The sequence below is a fragment of the Kogia breviceps genome, chromosome 16 (genome assembly GCF_026419965.1).
Source record: "Kogia breviceps isolate mKogBre1 chromosome 16, mKogBre1 haplotype 1, whole genome shotgun sequence".
Classification (NCBI taxonomy): domain Eukaryota; kingdom Metazoa; phylum Chordata; class Mammalia; order Artiodactyla; family Physeteridae; genus Kogia; species Kogia breviceps.
The window spans coordinates 27838769-27861806 of NC_081325.1; positions in this window are offsets into that span (position 1 = coordinate 27838769).

Genomic DNA, 23038 nt, shown 5'->3' on the forward strand with positions numbered 1-23038 from the left:
ACTTTAAATATATTGTGCCACTGTCTCTGGCCTGTAGGGCTTCTGCTGGAAAGTCAGTTGATAGACTTATGGGAGTCCCTGTATGTTACTTGTTACTTTTCCCTTGCTGCTTGTTAGATTTATTGATATGAAAATTTTACTAATTAACTAATATTAAAAGCATCCATACAAGTGTGAAATATACATGGCTATGCTGCACCGTTCTTGGATGTACTTCTATATTGTTTACTCATGTTTTATTTCAGATCACTGCATTGATATTTTTAAATTAACATCTTTCTATTTGATTTTCTTTAATTACAGATGCTGCATTATTCTTTCTTTCCAATGTTTCACTTACTTTCCTAAAAATCATTTATAAGATTTTTCTTTTTTATATGCTCTGAAACAATTAAGTAAAACTAAATTAACTATTCTGGTTAATGGTGTTGATGAATACCTTTGTGGGAGTTCCTGAGCTTGTGGCACTGGATGGGGGCAGGAGGTGTGTCCTTTTATTATATTTCATAGAAGTTGGAATAGTTTTGATAAAATGTATTTTTTTGAAACTTATTGGGTTTTAAAATTATATTTTTATAGAATTGCATAATATGAAGATATATCTATATATCTCCTTTCCTTATATATCTTTCTTTATATTTTGTTTATTTTCATTATTTTTATTTTCTTGACTTGTGTTAAATATGTTTAATTAATTTTAAAAAGAGAATTTAAAAATTTTTTCTTGTGGGGTTTTTTCTAATTAAATCCTATTTTTACCAAGTTCTTTTTCTTGTTTTCTTTTGGTTTAAATTATAATTTTTATGTCTTTTAGAGTTAGATATCTTCTATAGTTTATTTAATTTTTAAATTTAAGGTTATGAATTTTTCTCTGAGTACCCTTTAAGTGGTACAAAATATTGATTCCATAGGTCTTTAATGTTTCTTTTTAATGATCATTGATAGAAATGTTGCCTAATATTTGTTTTAAAAACTTACCTGTGTTTAGTTATACATTTGTGTGTAAAGAACTTTAGAAAGTTTTAATTTTTGCTCTATTATTTATCTAAACATTTTTGATAGAAGCATCCCTTAGAAAATATCATTGAATTTTGACTTCAATTTTTCTAGCAAGATTTCATTTTCTATGGAATTTCTATTTATTTGGGTTACAAGTTTAACTGAAATATATTTTCTAACATTACCTAATCATGCCTAGACAACTTAGTAATATCTCTACATCTCAGTTTCCTCATCTGATAAATGGAAATACTAAAGGTAACCGTCATATAGTTAAATGAGAATAAAAATAACATATATATGAATATTATTCTCTGTCTATTAAATATCTTCAAAATAATATGTCATTTAGCCATCATTTGATAAATGCCTCAGTTATTGTTGCTCTTATTATGATCATCAACAGTGTCATTATTATATAGTCTGAATGTTGATTAAAATATTTGAGCTAATGATTAATTTTCTGTGCTTTAGAGCATCTCAATTATTAAGAAAATGATCAAATGATTTGAGTTAATTTTTACTATTATGTATTTTTCAAAGAAACCTGAGATGCCACATTTTCAAAATTTCTCCAGTTATTTGTGCATTTGAATTGCATATTTTGAATTTTTTTTTTTTTTTTTTTTTTTTTTTTTTTGTGGTACGCGGGCCTCTCACTGTTGTGGCCTCTCCCGTTGCAGAGCACAGGCTCCTGACGCACAGGCTCAGTGGCCATGGCTCACGGGCCCAGCCGCTCCGCGGCACGCGGGATCCTCCCAGACCGGGGCACGAACCCGCGTCCCCTGCATCGGCAGGCGGATTCTCAACCACTGCGCCACCAGGGAAGACCCCAAATGTAAGCTTTCTGTTTCAAAAGAACTATTTACCTTGGATGATCGTTTCATAGCTCTAAGACAATTTCAAATCAGTTATGTTACTCAGATAAATGGCAACATATCAAATATTTCTTCAGATATTCAACAAGCCTCCTGTTTACAGATAGCTCCCTAAGGATTGGTTTTATAAACCACTGAATAATCTTCAAGAATATGACAAAGTCACATAAAAACAAAAATTGAGAAGAAAACTTGGCTCAGAAAAACAACCAAAAATTTTTAGAAGGTAAGAATTTCAGAGGAAGAACACATAATCCCAATGCATGACAGAATGTTTAAATCTGTTTTGGACAGTCTAACTCAGAAATATTTTAAAGGGAAATGAAATTTACCAAAGTCTAACAAAATAATGTTTCATGCTTTGAAACTACCTAGATATTTCAATTTTAGGAAATAATTTGGACATTAAAATTAATATCTGAATATTGTAAAGTATGGTGTAAATGAAACTGAATAAGACTTTTTATTATGAATTTGTTGTATATGTTGAAAAGGACTTTTATTGGGCTAAATTGCACACATTGTCAAAAAACTTAGACTTATAAAACAGGATAACTGAATAGCCTTTGCTGTTTTGATGCATAATGTAAAATTTTTAATAAACAGGGAAATACTATTCATGTGTTTTTAAATTCAACTTGGAAATAAGTGCTGAGAATTCCACACAAAAAAAGTGTTTAACTTTAAAAAATATCAGCTTAAAATATAAAGATACCTATGCACATCCATTTAAATTCCATGGCAAAAATGCTCCAGTTGAGAAAACTACCATTCCCAATGATATAATTATAATGACTTCAATGGTATATTGTCTGTAGGGCCAAATTTTCTGTAGCTCTGAGACCAAAAGATATGTAATGTGAAATTATGGGGACTTTACTCTAGGATCTAGGAAAATAGAGCACCCCAACTGGCTTTCTTTTCTATGTTGGCATTATATTTTTAGCGAGATATTGACAATCTGAGGTTTGTCCAGAGGAGGGTGCTATAGAAGGTAAAGTTTTACCATATGAGGAAAAACAAAAGAACACAAAAACTTGAGAAATGTTTTAAATGGGGACGATAAATGTTGTCTTAATACAGCTCATCAAGTAATTTTACATCTGTAAAAGAGAAAGTAGACTTTACATAAAATAATTTAGTTTTTACATAAATGGATGGGAATTAGAGAGTAGCAATTTTTAGTTTTATGTAAGGCCAGTAATAAATGTAGGTAAAACAAAATATTGGGTTCTCAGCAAACAAAGTGTTCAACCAGACACAAGGTGAATGAGATTCCTAGGTTAGGATGAAAGTTGGAATAGATTATTGCATGTGGGCAGGCATGTATTTATTCATTTGTTTTTCTTTCGACAAATAGCATCTGAATATATCTTCTTTCCCTTCTGCTCTGAAGATTCTATAATTCTTCTAAATATTTTACCTGTTGAAGACAAAGTAGCAGTCGGAATCATATTAAAAGCAAACAAAGTAATGAAGTAACTATCTAGAACATTTGCTCAATGTTACTGTTTTCATTTTGATGTGTTTCATATTATTTTATCTTTTAAAAGACCTTCCTGGAATAAGTACCCTTGTTTTCCTACTCCATGAGATGTTTTTAAAATTCTAAGGGAATTTAGTCATTTTAAATAAGCAATAGGATTAGCAGTATAAGAGTACCTTGAATAGTGTTATTAAACACAGCCTTGGATGCCAAAAGATGGCACAAACTCATTATCTAAAAGTGTGTGACCTAAAAGATGAGCAGGTAGAGCAGTGAGAAATACAATTGCCAAGTTGGCAGATGAAAATTATTATTACTATCATTACTAATTGTTAGAACACTTGATGTCTCTGAAGTAGTTTTCAATTCTTTATTAGTCTTTTTTTTTTCATTCATGACTTTCAGTGGGTCTTTATTATTATTTCACCAATGAGAAAACCATCACAGAAGAGTCAATAATTTATCACATCCTACAGCAGATGAGCCACAGAAGAAACTAATTAGAAGACACTAATTTTATTCCCTCTGCTTTTTAAAGTCTCACCTTATTTTGGTTGGTGAGACAACTGGGTATAACTAGATAGAAGAATTATGATGTAGTGCAAAGAAACTTACTTCAACTAAGGGTGAATCCACAAAGGATAACATATAATGTATAATTCCTGGAGTACATAGGAACTTTGGTCTCACTATTGTACATACAATTGTTTGACTGTCACAATGTTTTTGAAAAATTCAAAAAAACTTAGAGTTCAACATCCCACTCTTTCAAACAGAATTTTCAATAAGCATAGACTCAAATTTTGGTTAAACATAATAAAAAAGATACAGAAACTGGCATGGAGTGATTACTAAGATATTACAGGGACTTTTAGCTGATCTATTGAGTTTGGATGAGTTTTATCTTTTTTTTATCTTTTTTGTTGAAAGCTTGAACTATCCCCATCTGTGTGACTTTAGATTTAAGTTCTTAGTATCTCTTTTTCTTGGTTTTCTTACCAAAAACTAGAGAATGATGGCTATTCACCACAGTGTTTTTTCTATGTGAGAATTAAATTAAATAATTTATTTAAATCACTATGCAGTGTAGCAAACTCACTGTAATCACTTTGTAATGTGTAAACACATTGTAATCACTTAAGGCATTATTTTAATCATTATTTTGTGTCTGCTTTTAAAATAGAATTTCTTGTTATAAAATTTTTAATTGATACTAAATAGTTTTTCAGTATAAATAAAATGCTTTATAACCATGTATGATAGGCAGACATACCAAAATGGTACCTGAAAGGTACACAGACATTATTTTCAAAATGTGTAAATATGATGAGTTATCACTCCTGTGATCGTGTTATGTTATATGGGTTTGTTGACTTTGAGATAAGATAATTATACTGGGTTATATGAGTAGGTCAAATGTAATTACAAGAATCCCCCAAAGCAGAGAGCTTCTTCTGACAGCTTCTTCTGAAGCAGTAAGAAAAATGTGAAGTGTGAGAAGAGCTCAGTATGCCCTTGCTGCTTTGGAGATGGAAGAGCCATGTAAGAAGGAAGATAGATGGGCAGAGTCTAAGGGTATAAAATAGATTCTAGCTGACAGCCAGACAGGAAACAGGGACCTCAGCCCTACAACTGCATGGAAATGCACTCTACCAACAACCTGCATGAGTTTGGAAGCAAATTCTCCCCAGGGACTCTAGATAAGAACCTCATTCAGTCAATATATTGATTTCAATCTTGTAATACCTGGAACAGATTACCCAGTTGAGCTCACTCAGATTTCCTACTCAAAGGAACTGTGAGTTAATAAATATAACATTTTAAATTGCTAAGTTTGTGGTAATATGTTACACAGCAATATAAATTGAATACAACATCTTATGTTTATTTTGTTAACATACAGCTTTTTTGACACCAAACAACTGAAGATCAAATAGATTTAATATAAATATTTAATTTGCTAGTTGGGTATTAATAATATTCATCTAAGTTTAATAATATTAAAATTTAGAGTGCAAAGAGACTTTAAGAAACATGTAATCTAAATGAAGAAAATGTGTCTACAAAGAATAAATAATTTTCCTTTGCTTGGTGATTTCTACATTATCAGATCTATAACCATAGGCTGCTAAAGGGTCATTCATAAGGATCTAAAATATATGTTCATCAAATATCATCAATAGCTGAAATAATTATATTATGCAGCTGTTTATAGGTGTTTTCTTTATATTGTTCACATAGAATTTAACTGAATTAATTGTGTATTTTTGTCACTAACATTTTGCTCAACCTCTGCTGAATATACCAAACACTGATATGGAGTAAAAGATCTCAGAGCTACAAACTGAAACCCTATATTATGCCATTTATTGACTGGGCAGTTGGTGGCATAAACAGAATTCTAGATTTTCTACTTCCAAACTCCCATACACTATACTATAGTCTACTATTCTGTAGTGCCTTCTTTGTCCACATTCTATATTACGGAGCAGGATTGATGTCTGCTTTATTATCTTTGCACTTTGCTTAATGAAACATAATGATTGGTTAGGGACATCCTATCAATCTTCTTAGTCATGCAATCGATTGCTGTCGAAGCAAAAGTTGTACCAGACAAAGTTAAACAGGAAAGGAAGACTTTAAGACTATTGAAATTTAAGAGACATGGGCTTCCCTGGTGGCGCAGTGGTTGAGAATCCGCCTGCCAATGCAGGGGACACAGGTTCGCCCTGGTCCGGGAAGATCCCACATGCCGCGGAGCGGCTGGGCCTTTGAGCCATGGCCGCTGAGCCTGTGCGTCCGGAGCCTCTGCTCCGCAACGGGAGAGGCCACAACAGTGAGAGGCCGGTGTACCGCAAAAAAAAAAAAAAAAAAAAAAAAAAAAAAAAGGCAAACACACTTGGCTTTGAGCTCCAGTATTTCCTCTTATAAGCTAACATTAATCCATTAGACCTCTTTATACCTTAAGTTCTTTGTTTGTAAAATGGGAGTAACAATAATTACATCATGTTTGTCTTAATGATTGAATGAGATGATGTTTTTCAATTGCTTAAAATAGTTCCAGCATATATTAAGTGCTAATTAATAACAATTATAATTATTTGAAAACCTTAAGAGTGTGGTTTGTAAGGAGTAATTATAGAGTAATCGTAGACTCTTATCCAAAGCAGACATCCTCTTTACAACTTTCCCTGCCGGTGTCTGCCTCCTGCCATTTCCTCTCAACCTCTGCTAGATCATCTCTAGGACAATGATGTCCACTATTTCACAAGACTGTGCATTTCTTTCCAACTCTACTTTCCAAAACTTCTTTCTTAGTTACTGTCATAGTTACTGCTTGTCATAGTTACTAGTTCTACCTCTTGCTCTAAGTCTATATAAAGGAGATAGAGCATAGGTTAATTTAAAATAAAGTTGCATTGTTTGACAAACTTGTTTATAAACATAAACTTTATATCTCAGAGTTTTCAAATACTATACAACTTAACAAAATGTTTAAAAAAACCAAACCCCACATCGAAACTTTGCTTGTCACTTCATTATCTCGGCAGTGATGTTTAGCCACACAATGTCACCCTGGTTTTACTAAGGTGGTTGATGAGTCCTGCAGTGATGATTGGATGTTGATGTCTCAGATCCCCAAGCACCAGGGATTTTATTTCTGAGATGTGACAAAAAGTGATGAATGTCAAAATGTTCTAAAGGCAATGTCATTGTTCCATTCAGCTTAGGAGAGATGCTTTCAGAATCTCAGCAGCACCAATCTTGTCACTATTCAGCCACATCTACCAACTTTTGACTTGGGCAGTGGTAATAACAGAGTAATCTAAAATTTGTGTTTCTAGGTTTCACTGAAAGACAGTAAGAAAATACGCTAATACTCAGACTGAATCATCATGAGTTTGGGTATAGAAAAAAACCACAAGATTGTTTATTTCACCATACTTTCATTCATTAAAACAAGCATTTGTGATAGGCTTCAAACAGTGAAGAAACTCATACTAAGTGAAGTAAGCCAGACAAAGATAAATATCAAAGATATAAATTAACTTATATCCAAAACAGAAAGAGATTCACAGACATAGAAAACAAAAATTATGGTTACCAAAAGGAAAAGAGGAGTGAGGGAGGGATAAATTGGGAGTTTAGGTTTAACATACACACATTATTATGTATAAAATAGGTAAGCAACAATGACGTACTATAAACCTACAAGAAGAGAATCTGAAGAAGAATATGTATGTATATATATATATATAATATATATACACACACACACATATATATAATATATTATAAATATACTGTGCTGTACACCTGAAACTAAAACTATATTGTAAATCAACTATACTTCAATTTAAAAAAAAATTAAAATAGTGAAGAAACTCATCCGGAATGAGAGGTTTAACCTTGGTCTGTATTTTTCACTTCATCCCATCTTTGTGACTTTGATAATTCAGACTTTTCAAATTAAATTAACTTCGCTAACATTTTCTTAAAAACATAGAACTTAGTCTACTCAAGACCATCTCGTCAGGTTGAACTTTATACATAACGTCATCATCCCCTAAGTCTTTATAATCACAAATCTTTCAGGTTCTTTACCCATGTAACTGCACTATCTGGCCCTGCCTTCCTGTCTCTTTCCTCTCAAAAAGTCACCTTTGGCCTTCTGTGGTCATGTCCCATGCCTCCTTTTAGTTTCTTCCATGCATCTGGCACCCTGTTAGTTACGTTTATACATCCAATAGGCTTCCTTAACAATATTTATAACAAATGTGATAATTTTGTTAATTCCTGTCTTTCCTACTAAACTTCAATCTTCGGACTGAATCTGATGTTTTAATCCATTGTATCTTTAGTGCCTACCATACTGTGTGTATGTAAATAAATGTATCCAGCTATATCTAGCCTCTGTTCTTCCAAAGGAGAACAATTACTATGCTGTATGATTCTTTAAGTTGCATATTGCATTCATAGCTCACACTTGTTGAGCGCTTACTGTATGCCACATCTGTGTTGTTACATAATTAACGTTCTGCCCTTCATATCCTAGTAGTTTAGAAATTAAGCTATGGAATCTGGATTCACTGCTTGCTGACTGTGTATCCCTGGGAAAATTACTGCACTGCCAACTACTTCAGCTTCCTCATCTGGAAAACAGAGATCATATTAACTAAATCAAATAATTGCTGTAAAACAAGTAATACATATAAATTAGAAGACTGACATGTGGTAAGCACACAACATATGTTAGTTTTTAAAATTATTATCATGAATAAACCTAACATGTGGTAGAAACTGTGATAGATCCTCAGTGTACAAGAATAGTAATGCATAGTCCCAGACTTAACAATTGTAAAGTATAGTTAGATAAAAATAAAATATAATAAAAATGATTGCATGCTGAAATAAAAATATATACAAATGACTATGGAGAACAAGAAAGAAAAAAATTAGGGACTTATTCTTTCATGGGGATTTCTCATTCTTTGTTGCATTTTGTATCCCTCTTTTTAAAATAATTTTTAAAATTGAAATCTGGATACCTACAGAAAAGTGTGCAAACGATAAGCATGCAGCTCAGGGAATTTTTACAAAATGAAACATTGTAGGAACTACCACTCATCTCCAGAAACAGAACACCATCAGCATGCAGAGTCTCCCTCAGAGGAAACCACTAAGATGATTTCTATTTCCTTAGACTAGATTTTACTCTTTCTGAACTCAATATAATGTAATCTCCCAGTTAGGACTCTTCTTTCCCCTGGTTTATTGCATTTAAAATTGCATTTGTGAGATTACTTCATAGCAGTCCATGTGGCGGTTATTTGTTCGTTCTCATTGCTGAATCATGTTGCATTTTAGATCTATTCTACAATTTATTTGTCCATTCTGCTGTTAATGAAAACGTCATTTTTCCATTTTGGTTTATTGTATGAATAGTGCTGCTTAGATGTGTCCATATATAAGGACCACATCTGTCAGTATTTCCGTTAGTCACAGACACATTTAGATTTAATAGCCAGTACCAAACTCTTCCAAAGTAGTTGTCCCAATTTACATGCTTACCTGCAGTGTATGAGAGTTCTAGATGCTCCAATTCTCACCAGCACTTGATATATTTCATATCACATTTGAATGTCTCTATATAAAATATTTCATGGACTTTGTCTCATCATGACTTGTGATATTGCTGATAGTTTTTAAGATACCCTCTTAAATCAACTCCTTTATATTTAAGCATATTAATCGGTTACATTATGCTTTACTTTCCAATTGAAAAAAATGGTAATCTCACATAATGTGAAACACTGAGAGGGATATAATTTCCAAGCCCCCAGACATGAGTCAGCTGAACCTGAGACTAAAATGACGAACACATCAGTGAATGATAAACCAGCTGCCAGACCTCTTTATATGCAAGTCATTCACTGAGATATCAAAATGTGGAAAATATAATGCTCCTACCAACATTTCTTGCTGAATTAATGCCCAGGTGAGTTCTTCTGAAATAGTGCAGTTGTATCTTAGCAAAAACAAGAAGCAGTAAAGCATCCTACTTATTAGGATCCAATTTGCCACAGCAGCAGTCAAGCGCTTCATTTTCTCCCAGTGGTGATGGGAAGGGAAAGGTAGGGACAGAAAAATTTAAATTAAATTCATCGTGCAGTGAACATTTGGAATTCAATTTTGACAGCTCTAATTATACCTACCTTACCATCACAAGTTCATTAAGTGAGTGTAAAGGATTAAAAACCACACATTTATTTTAAAAAATATGCCGTTCTTTTTCTGCTGCTGATCTAATCTCTCTTCCTTCAACTTAATGCTTTTGTGATGGAGATGTTCAGGATTTTGGAAGGAGAAGATCTATTATTTCTTGAATAAACACACAAATACGTAAACATACAATTGGAAAGTCATGTTACATTTAGATATACTTTTTGAAGTGCGATCAGCATAAAAAGTCAAATTCAGATAACTACCAATGACTTTTTTAATCGCCATGAGCTATCCAGTATTAAAACAAATCATTTGCCTTTCTTAGGTCCTAAACATGTCTAAATTGTAATTGCTGATAAAATTATTAATTATGCAAAGTCACATTTTGTCATCATGTTTTGCAAACTTGAGAACAGTATCTTGGAAACTGAGTTACTTATCTGCTCATGAATGGAAGAAATATATCACTCCTTTTATATGCCTACAACTTCTTCAGTCTTGAAGTTGGCATATACCTTATGGTAATATTTATCTGTTTACTAACATATTGCAATGAGGTTTATGCCTAATATAAGGTATCCTGGTGAGTTAACTTCTTACTGTGACCACAATTGTGGGTTTGAAAACATTAGAAAAATACATATATAGGCCACTTTTGGCATAACAAAAAAGCAGAGGACTTGTTTTCTCCTTAGCATTTACCTCATATCATTTGTCTGGCATAAAATAACAAAGGGATGTGTGAAATTGCACTATGCTTCTGTGAAAGAGTTCAGCATTTTAACTTAGGAAAAATATTCAAAATTTTAATTAACATAGGAAATGTCAAGTTCTGTGGTTTCGTTCTTAAAGAAGAAAGTGTATATGGCAAATATCTGTTTTTCTTATGTAATGAATCCAATTAAACATTTTGGTATGTAAATCCTTTAAGGAAACTTTAACGCTTTCAGATAACTTTCCTAGATGACAGATAAGAGTGCCTTATAGCTCCTCTGTTCCCTCAATGGATAAATTCATTGCTCTCAATATTTAACTGAAAGCCAAGGGGATAACTAGGCACTATGGGAAATTGACCATCACTATGTGTACTAGAAAATTATCCAAATCTTACTGTCTCGAATTGTTTCTCTAAATTGAAACAAGAATAGTTGAAAGGTAGAGGGATGTTTGTACATGTATATGTGTCTGCACATGTACACAAGTGTTTATGTGGAGTAGATGGAAAAAAAGAAACCAAATTTTTGAAAGTGTTTTAGCATGTGCCAATGACATCAGAACAGAAAATCTTCACAAACTTCTAAAATCTAGCAATCTTCTATGAGAGTTCATACAATGGCTTTGTATGCAGTATGATTCATTATTCCTGATAGCTAAGGAAATAAGAACGTGTAAATGACATTTCTTTATGATAGGTGTGGTAACCTTTTGGTGGTTACACAATTCAGCTCAACTCTGAAATTAGATCTAGCAATATAGCAACCTGGTATGTTGCCAAATTTTTTATCCAGAAGTTAGAAGATCTGGGTCTCAGTGTGGTTTTTATTAAAATCATCAGCTTTTTGGCCTTTGCTTCTGCAACTTATTATTAAGTTGAAGAGTTTACATCAGACTGTTTATAAAACACCCTCTAGCACTAGGATTCTTAGAATGCACTTAATAAGTGTTGAAGACTTCTAATATACTCCAAAATTTTGTGAAATGCCATATGGAGGGTGTAGAGGAAGTAGAGTCTGCAATCTATGCTCCTAATGAGCTTAAACAACCAATTATATTTATGATGATGTTGTGTTGGAAAATTTATTAAAAGAGTTAGTCTATGAATCTAAAGAGGATTTAGGAATTGCTTAACCAATTGCTTTAACTTATATTTCCCTTTTGTGTATGATCCAGAGTGATATAAAGTAAAAACTATGCTTAAATTTTAAAAATCCAATTATTTTTGGTTCAATAAGTGTTAAGAATCATTTCTCTGCCAGACATGGTACAGTGGCAAATTTGAAGCAATGAATAACACAAAGCCAGTCTCTGCCTCCACTGAACTTGTGGAAGGGACAAATGATTAAATTCATACTTATGAACACTTTTGATTAGTATTATGATAAAGGAAGTGCATAGAGCTTCAGGAACACATATTTCAGGAGACCTAAGTAGTGTAGAAGGTCAAAGAATACCTTCTGGAAACTATAACCTTTTTACTAAAACAAAGACTGGGCTTCCCTGGTGGTGCAATGGTTGAGAGTCCGCCTGCAGATGCAGGGGACAAGGGGTTCGTGCCCCAGTCCGGGAAGATCCCACATGCCACGGAGCAGCTGGGCCTGTGAGCCATGGCAGCTGAGCGTGTGCTTCTGGAGCCTGTGCTCCACAATGGGAGAGGCCACAACAGTGAAAGGCCCGCGTATCGCAAAAAAAAAAACCAACAAAAAACCATAAAGACTAAATAGGTGTTAGCTATGCCAACAGGAGGAAAAGACCATTTCAGTTAGAAGTGAACCATATGAACAAATACCAGTTAGTAAGAGACAACACTATCATTTAAATAAATAAGGTTAGCAGAATGTGAGATGAAAATAGACAAGATTAACAGTTTCAAAACATCAGTGAAAAATCTAAGCTGGCTTGTTCAAGGTGCTAATTTGGTCAGTACAATTCCAAATATCGGAGAAGAGTTGAATGGGGCTTCCCTGGTGGCGCAGTGGTTGAGAATCCGCCTGCTGATGCAGGGAACACGGGTTCGTGCCCCGGTCCGGGAAGATCCCACATGCCGCGGAGCGGCTGGGCCAGTGAGCCATGGCCACTGAGCTTGCGCGTCTGGAGCCTGTGCTCCGCAACGCGAGAGTCCACAACAGTGAGAGGCCCGCGTATCGCAAAAAAAAAAAAAAAAAAGAGTTGAACGTACTTGATTTCAAAAGGAAGCATGCCAAGCTCAATGGAAGAGGCATGGCTTTATATGAGCCTAGAAAAAAAAATGTGTTAAAAAGAAAGCAGGAGAACATTTCAGATGAGGAATATTAAGCAAAATACAGAGGGTGAAATATTTGTTTTATTTTCCACATTTTCTACATTATAAAAGAACCAAAGAGTAATTTGCCTGACTTTTTAACAGCAGTTTATTTGAAAAAATAAAAGTGTTAAACCATCAGTCATAGGCTCAAGTTTTAAGAAATTAAGTTATCTGTAGATGCTTCTGACGGTGAGCTTGAATGAGAAAACAACTTATTTCTTCATCATTCTCTCAAAATTCACAGCAGTTTTCTTCATGTTCATCTTAAAGATTGACACATTGCCTACAATTTCCTTTTGTCTTCATAGGAGATATCATTTGTTAACATCTCAACAGGTGTGATAGTACTCCAGCGTAGTATAATCAGTTATAATTGATGAGAGTGGGATCTGGAATAAATGTTTTATTCATCTTTGAGGAGGCCACATATCATTTTTCTGCTTTCCTCTCTATTACCCACTCAGTATAGGAAACATCTTCCCTCTGTTGAGCATGAAAAATATAAAAATCTGAAATTTTGAAACACAGTATTCCAATAAGTTAAAATCATTTATCATTTTGTAAAAGATGAACATGATAACTTACTAATGTTTTTATAGAAATAATAAAAATTCCAAGTTCTAGTTCAAATTTATTATATATTGCTTTAAAATCTACATGATAAATTTCTGTTTATAGAAACAATGTATTATTTGATTGATGTAACACCAAGGAAGATTTGTTTAGTCCCTTCTATGTGCAAGGTTTTACCACTTTTATTATCTGCACTAACTCCATGAGTAACCTCATCCTCCTCATCACTTTAAAGCTGTCATTCAAAGATAAGAAAATGAGTCAAGGACATGGTACTCAAATTTGGTAAAAGTGAAGCCCAAAACTAAAACTTCTGACCCTAAATATCATGTTCTCTCCATTATCAAAATAGATACACATTTTCAATAATTAATGGTACCCAGAGGTGATGTTCTGGGAACCAGAACATAAAAGAGAAAGCGAACTAGCACGGCCTACTTTTCTAAACAAGTAACTCTCACTTTCATATAGGTTTGTTTCCTGTGTTTGCCTTAGCTAGATTAGGCTATGTTATTTTCCTAAAGATGTATGCCCTAAATATTTCTCATATGATTTATTACTGTTGAGGTCTGATCCGGGAGAGGAACTAGAAAATTATGAACCCCTGGAGCATCAAGCCATATGAAGAGTGGTGAGAGATGAAGTGAGTTTACCATTTGCAATGCAATTGTCTAAAATATAAGATGACATATTAACTTATAAACTGGCTTTTATAGATCTATAATTACTGTTCAAAGTAACTGTAATCAGATTTCAGAAGAACTCAAGATGAGTGAAGATAGAGCCAAAGATTCAGAGAAGTTGCAATTGGAGAGCAAGAAATAAAGCCAGAATAACCCTTTGTCATGGAAGACATGGCAGTCACCATACAACAGCTACACAATGGCCACTGACTTCCCCCTTATTACTGGTCTTCTTATATTACAGATAGAAAGCTCAGTTGTCCAACATCCCCGCTGCTAAGGTTGGATATATGATATAGTACTATCCAAAGTCATCTAGATAAAAATCCCTGGGGAAGATATCATTTCCCAAATTAAAAGGAAACTTTACTCAAGTATAAAGGTTTTCATCCATCATTCTTCCCCTGATTAAGAAGGAACCATGATACTGAAGATGCAGTATCCATCTTTAAACCAATGAAGCCACACGAAAGCAGCTGTAGGCCTACACATAAGAGTTATTGAAGGGAAAAGTGGAATGAACATGAGTCCCTGAGTATTTTACTGAATTTCTCTGCCATCTCTTTAGAATCTATCTCGGGATTTCTTTTGGGTGGGATTTATTTAAATCAATGTTTATCATGTTTTCTATTACTCTTGCCAAATGCATTTACCACTGATAAGAAAACATGAATAGAGTATAAAATAAAATTTATCAAGTGCTTACTATGGGCTAAATATTGTCAAAATTATTTGTATATACTACCTCTTTAAATTCTTTAAGTTTCTTTAAAGTCTGTACTAAAATAACTATTAACAAACCTATGATGAAGCTCAAAAAATTAAGTAACTCACCCAAATTGCCAAAATTGTTCAATAATGGAAGTGGATTGTATAACTTGCTGTCTGACATGAAAACCTACTGTCTAATCAACTAAGCATGTGTGATATATATGTATATATAATGGAATATCACTGAGCCATAAAAAATAATGTTGCCATTTGCAACAACATGGATGAACCTTGAGGGCATTATGCTGACTGAAATAAATCAGGTAGAAAAAGACAAATACCATATGATTTCTCTTATGTGTGGAATCTAAAAACAAAACAAAGTCAAAAACAAACAAAAGCAACAAAATACAAGTTCAAAGATAGAACAGGTTTGTGGTTTCCAGAGACAGAAAGTGGGGAGAGGAGGCAGGAGAAATGGGTGAAGGGGGTCAAAACATTAAAAAAAAAATCAGAAGTGTAAATCGTAAGTAAATTCCAAGAAAGAGTAGGGCTGTTTATCATAAAACAACTTCATTTGTAAAACAAGAAGTGTATAGCCTCTGAAATTTTTTCAGTGTCATAGTGAAACATGAACATGACAGCTATGAATGTGGAGGCCAATTCTGAGAAATAAAAGATTGAAATTAAGAGTAAAGCCAAATACTGTTTCCACAAGATAGAATAAACTGTGAAGCCTAGTTCTGCAGCACGAAGAGAACAGTAATGAGGAAATGAGGGTTCTTTGCTTCTCAAATTTTCATTGTTCAATTCATAAAGGTATAAAGATCAAGCACTCCCCAATTTTTAAGAATTTAAACTTTATAATAATTGCGACTGTTTTGAGTGCCTAATCTACGTACATATGTATGCACATGTCTGTTTCTGGGAATTTTTCCTTGTTTAATAATTATTATTTAAGATAAGGAAACTGAAGTGCAGAGACTAAAAATAAACAGCAATTGCCTTTCCTTAATTTAACACATCTTATAATTTCTGATCTGATTGGAATAATATATTAGAAGAGATGCCTAAGAGCCAAATGTAGATAAAAAGCCTAAGCCATCTTTGGAGAGGAAATAAGAATTGTGCAAAAGATGTCAATTTCTAAATCCACAGGTTGTGAGCTCCATGGAAGTTGAAGAAGATGCATATGAAAATAGTTAGAATAAAATTTTTGTCTATAAAAAAATAATAATGTCTGGGAAAGGGCTTCTTCCATTTCCTAATATATTGGTACACCTAATACATACAAATTTACAAAAAAGTTTGTGTTGTAGATGTTGGTCCTGGTAGAGTGCAAGTTTAGGAAACTTTTAATAATTTCTGAAATGTAGTAATTTACTAATTAGTAATTCAGTTTCAAATGTGTTATTTTATTTCCCTGGAGTTATTTGTTTATACACTATCACTCTAGTACAACATATACATGTACATATCATAGGCAATCATCTATACATTCATCAAATACACATTGACATAGTCTATTCTGCCATATATTAGAAGATTTACAGGATGATGTGAGTCTATGTCTTAATCTTTACAAAAAGTTTTTAATCTAGAATGAGAGGCAAGATGAATAAACAGGACACTGCTTGTTCATTATATATAACATTTTAATTTAGTTTATTTCTCAGTATCTGTGACAAACAAGTATATGTAATATCTAAGCACCTCTGTCGTCCTTTTAATAATAATTTTTATATTTTTTGGTACTAATGTAAAATATATATTTTTATAAACAGCAAATATTTAGATTAAGTTACAGTTACAGGATTACTGATGAAATAGATTACTTTAGGAAGTAATAATGTTACAGAGTCCAAACTTCCAAACTCATATGTTCATCACACAACAAAATCAGGAGATGAGGTGTTGGGGCAGAAGATAGTGGACTAGTGTCCCAGAGAACCATCTTAACCAAGTTAGAATTCAGGCTTCTTTTTACACTAAAAGGGAAGGGGTTTTGGCTAGATGTTGCAGACTTCTTGGTGCCGGGCAGATCCCGTAGGGAATGTGGTAATCTTTTGTTCTTGCAGCTGTCCAGGTAGGTTTGGTCAGAATGTTTCTATAAACCTCAACGAGACAAATGTTATTTTCTCTTCTGCAACCTTTTATCTCTAAATGAATGAAAAGTGTTATGGCTTTAAAGGTTAAGCCTGGGAGGCAGAGCCTTGAGAAAGGGCTACTATGTATATTTCAGACTGTAGGAAACATTCTTTCACTGATTGACTAGACAAAGGTGCAGAGCCAGCATGACTAAGTATAGGCAACAGAGCACAAAACCTTAGATCTAAATGAATATTTCCAATATGGAATCAGGTTTGTTCTTCTCTGTTACAATAACTTCCAACTAATGAAGTTTATTCCACATGGTCCCCCTACCAGGATTCTCCATCTTAGTAAGTGTCAGATTCATCTATCCAGTTACTCAAGACAAAAAACCTAGGTATCGTTATTGGTTTGTCATTTTTTTCCTTGTCACCTTGAAAGTCCAAATCACCATCATCTTTTACCTGCATTAGGACAATAACTTGTCTCCTAACTAGTCTTCAAGTTTCTACACTAGACATTCTAAAATATTCTCATAAAAATCAAACCAAAACAAAACAAAGAACACCCAAAGCCTTTTATTCTAAAATGTTAATCAGATTATTTGCTTCTTTGTTTAAAATTGTTCATAACTTCTCATTGTAGTTAGAGTTAAGTCTGTCATACAATTGTTGTAGAGAAAGAATTTTCCATTACACTTCAAAGATTCTTTCAGCTGTCTGCTAATCAAATCAACATGACACAGATTAACAGGAAAATAAAACACACCCACATTTAATTTTGTACTTTTGGGAGCACCACATACATTAGAGGTTCAAAGACAGAAAGGAAAAATGAGGCATATATGTCATTTTGAGCTAAGAAATGTGATAGGGGCCTGGGGCTTCCAAGGACAGGAGGTTAATTCACAGGACAATAAGAAGAAGAGCAGATTTGGGGTGACTGGATGTTTGCCCTGCCATATAGATGGTTCACTCAGATGAAATTTATCTCTGGTAATAATTTTCATTCTGGGAAAGGCTCCCCATTTCAATTCTTCCAGGTAGTTAAGAGAAGGGCAGAACTTTCTCTTGAGGCCACAGGGTATAATTTGCCTATAGCTCAGAATAATCCATATGGCAAAATGGTAACTTTGGGGTGGCTTGTTCTGAAATCCTTCACAATGCACACCTGACCTGGCCTGATCTGCCTTATGCCAAATTTTATTATTCTTAGTTTTTAAGTATATAATTTGAGTATATTTTTTTATACAAGTTGAAAAATAGCAGATATGGCTAAATTCTGCTTTATATACCCTTGGGACTAATGTTATTGATTATTTGTTATTCATGTTGCAAATATCTTATTACATGCTTTTGTACACATTTTAAATATAATTATAGCATTATTTTTAAATAGTTTAAAATTTTGTTCAGTCAAATTTACCAGTTTATTTCTTTATGATTTGTTCAATACACTTTTAATACTCCAAGTACATAAACAAATTCTTCTATAACTATAATTTTAGTTGTATCTTTTTTCATTTAGGTTTTTCACTAACTTGGATATTTTTTGCATATGTGTGTACGTCAGTGATTTGATACTGGAATTCCAAAACCATTTATTAAAGACATTGTGGCGAGCATTGCCCTCTGAGGTATGCGCCATTAAGACCCTCATAAGCCTCAGGGCCCGATTGTACTCTCCTTGGTATGCACCCTGGACTTTATGGTATGAACGTAAAAAAGGAGATGGCCTTTGGCCAGATCGCTCCAGAGACCTGCTCAGTTAATGAGAGTCCCTGGTTGTTCCCTAAAGCTAGGAAAAGCAATCCTGGAGGGGAAATTGGTGCCCTTGTGGAACAAGCGATAGACCCCCTGATGCAGATAAGGTGGCGACTAAACTGAGAGACGATAAACCCGCCAATGCAGATATGGTGGCGACTAAGCCTAAGATGAAAGACTAGTTCCACAGAACAATGGTTATGCAAAGTTTCTGCTTTACAATGACTATGCAAAGTCCCTGTTTTAGGGGTATATATATGGCTATGCTTTGTTATTAAATTTGCCTTGCAACCATCAGTTGTTTGTGCCCTTCTGATTCCATACCTTGGTGCTTTTAGTTCCCTATCCCCTCTCGTCAATTGTTGCTGCACTTTGAGGACCCACCACGGCTAGCGGCAAGACATCACATTTTTCAAATTCAAATTCAATTATATATATGGCTCTGTTTTAGAAATCTCTGTTCCATTGTACTTTAGGTCTAGTTATGCCAATAGGAACATTATGCTATTTTTAAATTAGGCCTTTATATTGTATTATCTGGTAAGATGAGCCTTTCCCTTCTTTATGATTATATTTAAATATTTTTTGTTTATTCTTCCTCATGTAAAATTCCACTTGAATTTTATTTTATTTTTTTTTATTTTTTTTTACTTTTTAACATCTTTATTGGAGTATAACTGTTTAACAATAGTGTGTTAGTTTTTCCTTTACAACAAAGTGAATCAGTTATACATATGTTCCCATTTCTCTTCCCTCTTGCATCACACTCTCTCCCACCCTCCCTCCCACCCTCCCTATCCCACCCCTCTAGGTGGTCACAAAGCACAGAGGTGATCTCCCTGTGCTATGTGGCAGCTTCCCACTAGCTATCTAATTTACATTTGGGAGTGTATATATGTCCCTGCCACTCTCTCACTTCATCACAGCTTACCTTCCCCCCTCCCCATATGCTCAAGTCCATGCTCTGGTAGGTCTGTGTTTTATTCCCGTCCTACCACTAATCTCTTCATGACATGTTTTTTCTTAGATTCCATATATATGTGTTAGCATACAGTATTTGCTTTTCTCCTTTTGACTTACTTCACTCTGTATGACAGACTCCAGGTCTATCCACCTCATTACAAATAACTCAGATTCATTTATTTTTATGGCTGAGTAATATTTCATTCTATATATGTGCCACATCGTCTTTATCCATTCATCTGTTGATGGACACTTAGGTTGCTTCCATGTCCTGGCTATCGTAAATAGAGCTGCAATGAATATTTTGGTACATGACTCTTTTTGAATTATGGTTTTCTCAGGGTATATGCTCAGTAGTGGGATTGCTGGGTCGTATGGTAGTTCTATTTGTAGTTTTTTAAGGAATCGCCATACTGTTCTCCATAGTGGCTGTATCACTTTACATTCCCACCAGCAGTGCAAGAGGGTTCCCTTTTCTCCACACCCTCTCCAGCATTTATTGTTTCTAGAGTTTTTGATGATGGCCAATCTGACTGGTGAGAGATGATATCTCATTGTACTTTTGATTTGCATTTCTCTAATGATTAATGATGTTGAGCATTCTTTCATGTGTTTGTTGGCAATCTGTATATCTTCTTTGGAGAAATGTCTATTTAGTTCTTCTGCCCATTTTTGGATTGGGTTGTTTGTTTTTTTGTTATTGAGCTGCATGTGTTGCTTATAAATTTTGGAGATTAATCCTTTGTCAGTTGCTTCATTTGCAAATATTTTCTCCCATTCTGAGGGTTGTCTTTTGGTCTTGTTTATGGTATCCTTTGCTGTGCAAAAGCTTTTACGTTTCATTAGGTCCCATTTGTTTATTTTTGTTTTTATTTCCATTTCTCTAGGAGATGGGTCAAAAAGGATCTTGCTGTGATTTATGTCAGAGAGTGTCCTGCCTATGTTTTCCTCTAAGAGTTTGATAGTGTCTAGCCTTACATTTAGGTCTTTAACCCATTTTGAGTTTATTTTTGTGTGTGGTGTTAAGGAGTGTCCTTATTTCATACTTTTACAGGTAGCTGTCCAGTTTTCCCAGCAACACTTATTGAAGAGGATGTCTTTTCTCCACTGTATATCTTTCCCTCCTTTATCAAAGGTAAGGTGACCATATGTGTGTGAGTTTATCTCTGGGCTTTCTATCCTGTTCCATTGATCTATATTTCTGTTTTTGTGCCAGTACCATACTGTCTTGATTACTGTAGCTTTGTAGTATAGTCTGAAGTCAGGGAGCCTGATTCCTCCAGCTCCATTTTTCATTCTCAAGATTGCTTTGGTTATTCAGGGTCTTTTGTGTTTCCATACAAATTGTGAAATGTTTTGTTCTAGTTCTGTTAAAAAATGCCAGTGGTAATTTGATAGGGATTGCATTGAATCTGTAGATTGCTTTGGGTAGTAGAGTCATTTTCACAATGTTGATTCTTCCAAACCAAAAACATGGTATATTTCTCCACCTATTTGTATCATCTTTAATTTCTTTCATCAGTGTCTTATAGTTTTCTGCATACAAGTCTTTTGTCTCCTTAGGTAGCTTTATTCCTAGATACTTTATTCTTTTTGTTGCAATGGTAAATGGGAGTGTTTTCTTAATTTCACTCTCAGATTTTTCATCATTAGTGTATAAGAATGCCAGAGATTTCTGTGCATTAATTTTGTATCCTGCTACTTTACCAAATTCATTGATTAGCTCTAGTAGTTTTCTGGTAGCATCCTTAGAATTCTCTATGTATAGTATCACGTCATCTGCAAACAGTGACAGCTTTACTTCTTCTTTTCCTATTTGGATTCCTTTTATTTCTTTTTTTTCTCTGATTGCTGTGGCTAGAACTTGCAAAACTAGGTTGAATAAGAGTGGTGAGAGTGGGCAACCTTGTCTTGTTCCTGATCTTAGTGGAAATGGTTTCAGTTTTTCACCATTGAGAATGATGCTGGCTGTGGGTTTGTTATATATGGCCTTTATTATGTTGAGGAAAGTTCCATCTATGCCTACTTTCTGCAGGGTTTTTATCATAAATGGGTGTTGAATTTTGTCAGAAGCTTTCTCTGCAACTATTGAGATGATCATATGGTTTTTCTCCTTCAGTTTGTTGATATGGTATATCACGTTGATTGATTTGCATATATTGAAGAATCCTTGCATTCCTGGAATAAACCCCACTTGATCATGATGTATGATCCTTTTAATGTGTTGTTGGATTCTGTTTGCTAATATTTTGTTGAGGATTTTTGCATCTATGTTCATCAGTGATATTGCCCTGTAGTTTTCTTTCTTTGTGACGTCTTTGTCTGGTTTTGGTATCAGGGTGATGGTGGCCTCATAGAATGAGTTTGGGAATGTTCCTCCCTCTACTATCTTTTGGAAGAGTTTGAGAAGGATGGGTGTTAGCTCTTCTCTAAATGTTTGATAGAATTCGCCTGTGAAGCCATCTGGTCCTGGGCTTTTGTTTGTTGGAAGATTTTTAATCACAGTTTCAATTTCAGTGCTTATGATTGGTCTGTTCATATTTTCTATTTCTTCCTGGTTAAGTTTTGGCAGGTTGTGCATTTCTAAGAATTTGTCCATTTCTTCCAGGTTGTCCATTTTATTGGCATACAGTTGCTTGTAGTAATCTCTAATAATCTTTTGTATTTCTGCAGTGTCAGTTGTTACATCTCCTTTTTCATTTCTAATTCTATTGATTTGAGTCTTCTCCCTTTTATTCTTGATGAGTCCAGCTAATGGTTTATCAATTTTATTTATCTTCTCAAAGAACCAGCTTTTAGTTTTGTTGATCTTTGCTATTGTTTCCTTCACTTCTTTTTCATTTATTTCTGATCTGATCTTTATGATTTTTTTTCCTTCTGCTAAATTTGGGGGTTTTTTGTTCTTCTTTCTCTAATTGCTTTAAGTGCAAAGTTAGGTTGTTTATTCGAGATGTTTCCTGTTTCTTAACGTATGATTGTATTGCTATAAACTTCCCTCTTAGAACTGCTTTTGCTGTATGCCATAGGTTTTGGGTCATCCTGTCTTCATTGTCATTTGTTTCTAAGTATTTTTTAATTTCCTCTTTGATTTCTTCAGTGATCACTTCATTATTAAGTAGTGTATTGTTTAGCCTCCATGTGTTTGTATTTTTTACAGATGTTTT